Consider the following 6,924-nt stretch of genomic DNA (forward strand, 5'->3'; position numbering starts at 1 on the left):
TTGAGCAGTGAAAGACAATAGAGAAAAGCAGCTAGTCATCACCACCCACTGTCAACTCTTGGGCTACTCCTTTACCAAAGAATAGTGGGTTTGATCGTAACATTATATCGCCTTCACGGCTGAAAGGGCGAGTACGTTTGGTTAAACGGGGATTCGAACCCGCGACCGGCAGATGGCGAGTCGAACGCCCTAACCACTTGACCATGCCGGGCTAACGTACACTAGGAAAATGATATTGACGGTAGATGAAAGTAGGTATTATTATAAAGGTAATCAATTAATTGTTAACATTTGATATCTGTTTTTTGCAGCAAATATATTTATTTTCATTCGCAGTATTTCGTATAAACCTACAGAAATGACAATTAAATGATTTCTATTATCATATTAACTCCTTTTCGTAAAGTGGATGTCTTTTACGCAATTTAGGCCTAACGGGTTTTATATATATGCAAATCATTTTGTACTCGCCTTTAAATTGTAAGTAAATAATATGATAATACTCAGTTTTTGTTTGTTCAGAAAATGCACGCGCACTTCATTTCAACGGATGTAAACAAAAGTCGGATATGAATATACTTTCGCAGACGTATTATACAACATATTGAAAGCTTGGCACATTTTAAAAAAAGGTCTAACGTTACGTCGTAGAATAACATTATAAGTTTATTTATTGATAGCATTAAGTATGGTAAAGTTTAGTTGTAACTAAACTAGTCTAATGCAAAAAACGTACGCAACTTACAGTGTTAATTTATCTCTTTTATCGAATATAGTCTGTACTTAATAAACGCTTAACTAATATTAGGCCTAAGACAAGTGGTCTTACAGATTCCGGTGTCTGCAATTAGAATTCTTTTGTTTTATTCTAGAAATCCTGTACTTAAAAAAAAATACTGTTGCAATAAAGATACCAATTTAGACGCAAATGTTTCACGGTTCTCTGCTAGTCTGATATGAAAATCATATTAACGAATGACGAATATACTCTATAAAAACTTGTGTTACAAACCAGACGACTTTTGTTCTGACAAGGAACAAAAAAAATTGATTTCCACAACTCAACAATGTAATAAACTAACAACTGTGTCACAGTTCAAAAAGTTTTTGTTTGGGGGAGCACAGTTGTTGAGAAACAACAAAATGTTTGTTAATGATAACAAACAAGACAACAACTATGATATACTGTCAGAAACGTTGGTGTATTACTATTAGTCTAAACTAACTACCAAATTATTTTTTTACAGTTATACGTGTTCGTAGTTTTTTTTTTTCAGTGACTCACTAAACGTCACATATCATCTATTCTACTCAACTTAAATGAAAGCTACTTTGGAGTTTGCGCATTTTGAGGTTAGTTACGCGGTGTTGAGTGAATCATTTTGCTATCTTTAATAACACATAAATACTAAATTACTTACATATTGAGAATACCTTAATCTTACTAGTCAATATATCAATTTCGGATACTTTGAAGTATCCAGTTTAGATTGGGTTACTCTACTGTTTACCACATTCATATCTATAATGTTAGCCATAAATGTAACTCACCTCTGCTGACGGGAGTCTCCAACTGTTAAGCAGATTACATCCACGTTCAACGTTACTGCCACGCGCTCGTTGCGCTCAGACTTCTAAGCTCCCGATTTTGCTATATGGTCGCTAAGCAACCATATAGTCCAATGCTGTAACGCCCGCAGGTCGTACAAGGATCGTTTAACGTAGAAAGACGCCTTCAACTATACATTGTTAATGTCAACTTTAAGAATACCCAAATTCAATTCATTTCAGTGCGAGAGAATACTGACTTTAGAAGACGTTGAAGTAAAGCATATATTCCAAAACATTTATCTTCCTTTTCCAGAATAGTTGTATCATCTTATTAATACTTCGAATATTTTTATTCCATACCCCTAGGTGGTTCAACTAAAATATGATTTTGATATACGCGGTGGGCAAGACACAGATAACCAATTGTGTAGCTTTGCGCTTAATAACAAATAAATAAAAATTATGTTTTATCCTTTGAAAAACAATTAATTTTAAAGAATAAAGAAAGTAATAATAATAATGAACACTAGAATAATGATTTATGATCGTAGTAAAAATAGCTTTTTTGTTACAATGTGTTTTTTTTTACAAAAAGGTCTAACGAATGAAACTTAAAAACAAGACGTTAAAATAAAATAAATACGTAAGTAATCTCTGAACATAAAATATAGTTAAATGACAGTATAGTTAAAAGCAAGTAGCGACTAAAACCATTTGAAAAATAAGTTCACTTTATAACACCGGATCTTATAATAAAGTAGCCATCTATTAACTTTTTCTTCAATACCTTACCAAGTAATTTATTTTAAAAAAGCAGTTACTCTGAATGCAATCTCAACTCATAAACAACTTAAAAGATTATATAGACCACTCTACAAAAATTAATTACAAGCCGAAGAATTAAAACATACTATGATATAGGTCCAGCTTATCTCTTTTTGATTAACTTGTGTTCAGGGTTACTGATGGGGAATGGAATTCTCCGAAACTAGTATAACCCAATAACACACGTTGATCAAAGTGTAGATTGAACTTGACTAAGTTTATTTATTATAAGCCGAAGAATATTCTAGAAAGTGAATGATTTAAACAAAAGTTCTTATGCCATTATTTAATTCGAATTTCTTGCAAAATCTCACGTTTGTGTAATTTTGTAGAAATACCCAATTTCGTTATTGATAAAAAATATTTTTTCTACTTCTTACCCTTGAACTTTTTCACCTTTTCAAACAACTTACGTTTTGTAGATGTTACTGTCATGAAAAAAGAAAGACAGAAGAGCACCAGAGGGTTTAAAAATTGCCGAGAAAAAAATGTAAAGAAAGAAAAGTTTGGTTTTAATTTCGCGCAAAGCTACACGAGGGTTATCTGTGCTAGCCGTCCATAATTTAGCAGTGAAATACTAAAGGGAAGGCAGCTAGTCATCACCACCAACCGCCAACTCTTGGGATATTCTTTTACCAACGAATAGTGTGATTGACCGCACATTATAACACTCCCATGGCTGAAAAGGCGAGCATGTTTGGTGGGAGAGGGATTCGAACCCGCGACAATCAGATTGTGAGTCAAGCGACCTAACCACTTAGTCATGCCGGGCCCGAAAGGTACGAACACGTATTCTTATACCTGTTATACTCCATTGTTCACATTGCGAATGTCAATTTAAAATATATGTACAACAACTTAAAAGAATTAAGGACCCGATTCTGAGAGGACAGAACAATTCTCTGAACCAGATTTTATCTTATTTGAGATAAAACAAGCAAATCAAAAATTTTCAGAATATGTTAAACAAAATTTTCGTAATTTAAAAAAACCAGCTTTTTTAAAAACAAAAAGCAAAAATTGGTTTATTCAACGTATTAAAAGCCTCTTTAAATGTTAAGATTGTGAACATATAGACGGCGTTATTTTAACAAATTCTTTAAGTTTGATGCTAGGGAAAGAAGATTAAATTCATTTATTGCTGAACTTAACTTTTATTTTACTTACCTATTTTTGTATTATCTATTTTTAATGAATATATCTCACGAGGAACACTTACGTCACGAAGCCGGTTGTAGAACACTTCGAGTTCAGGGTAAAAACTCAGTTCAATCTTGAAGTTTGTTGAATTGACTTCAAATATCATTGTTTTCAATATGTATGCAATATATAAATGGAATTTTCATAATATTACTTAAAACGTAAGATTTCTAAATAGACCATGAATCAAAAACAGCTGTTCGAGGATAATAGAAAAGTGTCAAAAAATCTGTGCTGTGTACGTACGAACAATGATATTATTAAACCTTAATTTAAATTAAGTATATATGTATGTAATAGCATTAACAATGACTAGCAAATTTATTTTTGTTTCTCACATTTCGCATATTAGCATCACCTTCGCCTTTGGGCGGAGACAAAGACGGGCGGAACAACTTTGAACTTTTGTTCGTAACGACGATTTGAGCACCTTATTCGCTACGTTAACCGCGACCATTGAAATCAAAGCTGAAATGGAGAATTTTCCCTGATAATTATACACAAGTTTCTATTTCCCATTCAAAGAAGTACTTCGCTATAGGGGATAAGTGCTCCCTGGTTCCGCCACCTATGGGCAGAGGGGGGGGGTATTGTTTTCGTTCCTGTATGTGTACTTGGACAACCTCACTTGAAAGGTTTTCATTTGTTTTTTATCAAATCTGGTACAAAGATTGAGTGCCCCTCAAAAGCTAATTGGTTAACTTTTTGGTGAATGTATGTTGGAATTCAAACTGACACTGGAGGTCATATTGGTTCCTGGACCAACGTTTCTGAAGATGATGACTCGTTCAGTGTATATTTTAGTTTGGTTACTGCATAAATTGTAGGGTAGAGATTGCAATCTCTGAATGCCTTTCTAGTTTTTATTTGATGTTACCAATTTAAGTCGTATGATGTTTGAACTTTATTTAGTGCAATCTTAGTGTTAACAAGTGAGCTTTGTCTAGAATACTGTGTTTTCTTGCTTTAAAGGGTAACCTGCTATACAAACAACATTACATTTGTCATGTAGTCGATTAAAAAAACCAAAGTTGTTTGTTTGTTTCAGATTAAAGTTACATTGGGCTATTTATTTTGTTCGCCGCGTGGAATCGAACCCTGGATTTCAGCGTTAAGTCGCTAAACTTACCGTTGTCTCACATGGGGACCCGAAACAGATTGTTTTGGAAAGACACATTGGGCTATATGCCGTGTCCACCGCGGGGGGAAGCAAACCCCAGATTTTAACATTGTAAGTTTCGATCTTTATCAAACTGAAGTGATTAATGATAGCATAAAATTAAAGTTCCTAGCCAAGAATTGCACTGTCTGCTGTTCACACTACATATCTCAAGTTAGGGCCGGGTGTGGTATAATGGTTAGCGTATTTGGCTGCCTATCAGAGGGTCCGAGGTTTGACATTTGATGTTGCTGAACAAGCTCCACTTCTAAACTGTGGATGTGATATGAGAGAGAAACAGTCAATATCATTGTTCGGTTCAAAGCCGGTGAAAACCCTTGTGGCGGTAGGTATAGCTGACTGCCTACCTTCTTTCCAGTCAATAGTTCAAAATTAGAGACGGCTATACCCTAGAAGCCATTAATAAAATAAGGCTTAGCTTGGTGGCTGGACTGAGAGTTACTCAGATTTACATTAGTCAAATATTGAGGTTATTATCTCGTAAACTACCAAAGAATTTTATAACTCCTGGTCTGAATGAACTGGATTACACTTTCTGAGATTGTCTTAGAGACAATCACAAAATCAACAAAAACCAGAGCTACCAACACTCAGGCATTTAGGCCTACTCTCAAACTCACACGCGTTAGTACATTGTGATTGTTTGGCTGGCTGAACTCAGATCAAATTCTGCATCACATTGATCCCAAAAGTGCATGAGATTGCACCACTTTGCTCCATTGAATTTAAAAAAAAAACATTCTGAGGGTGCATGCCCCCAGACTCCTTAGAGGGCGGCGGCAAGGTGGCGAGCGACTACATACTGTTCCTACATATTTTTAGAGAGTCTGCTCGAATATTGGAAATTTCATGAGTATACTGTAACCCAGAGAGAAGAAAAAGTGGAGAAACTGCTCCCCCTTGCCCACCCCAGTATCCCGCCTATGCATCTAAAACATAAGCGTGTGTTTACAAATTGTTTTTTTTTTTATATTGGAGCCAAAAACAAAAATGTTGGTTACAGTGAAGATAAAAACGACAACAAAAACCAATAGAAATTAGAAAATAACAATTTAATATACAATACTCACTCTCATCAGTTTATTAATAATTTAAATCTCGAGTTTACACCAGCATACTCACTATATAAAGAGGAAATATTTAGACGGGCCCCATTGAAATTGGTTACGTGCTTTAACAATAAATGTACACCAAACTCCAACTGCTACCTCTCAAAAAAAATAACAACAAAAAAAAAAAAAACTTACTGAAAGTCTAATGAAACCTCTTGACGTAAAATCTGTAAAATATTCTTATTATGTGGAAAAAACTTAGCAAATAATTACGTTTCAGTGTGTAGTTTCTAGTAAAAATTACCCAATAATACATACAAAGGCTGTGTTTTCCAAGGCCAGATATACCTTCATGGGTCGTTTATATGATTAACTGAAGTTCGTAAAAAAAATAAGCAGTTTTAACATTAATAATATAGACTACAGTGTCTAAATATGGCACGTTTAAATAACTGATAAAGAGATACTTGAGCCGTACAAGGCCTTGAAAAAAACCAGTATTTACATATTGTTATGTACATCAACACAACGTTGTTTATTCTTTATTATAATACTTCTTTCAAAAAGAATATGTGTAATATTATAGGGGGATTTTTTTCACATAGTTAATTTGAAGGGAAAAGGGTTAGGCTTAAGCCACATAAGTTTAATAATAATCGTAATGTAATCTTAAATGTTTCAAAGCTGTTTTTGAGGATTTTCAACCCCTGTCATGCTGTAACTACTTCAAATTGGAGTACTCTGCCTCTCCTTCCTTCCCCTACCAGCTGCCACCCCAGCAAGATATCTAAATTTAATCATAAAAATCCTAGATATGCCATTGATGCATTTCAGATAATCAGCGTGTTTATTATCGTTCGATTAGAGCGGAATTTCTATAAGTGCGTTTATAACGAAGTTAGGCGTGACTAGTTTCTATTATCTCTAAGTGGACTGGACTTCACATTATTTATATCAAATAATGAAAAAGGATATTTTCCATGTTATAATAATAATGTTAAACTCAATGTTTTTTTGTTTTTTTTAATTTCGCGCAAAGCTACACGAAGGCTATCTGCGCTAGCCGTCCCTAATTTAGCAGTGTAAGACTAGAGGGAAGGCAGCTAGTCATCACCA

Source organism: Limulus polyphemus, unplaced genomic scaffold, assembly GCF_000517525.1.
Source record: "Limulus polyphemus unplaced genomic scaffold, Limulus_polyphemus-2.1.2 Scaffold4637, whole genome shotgun sequence".
Taxonomy (NCBI): domain Eukaryota; kingdom Metazoa; phylum Arthropoda; class Merostomata; order Xiphosura; family Limulidae; genus Limulus; species Limulus polyphemus.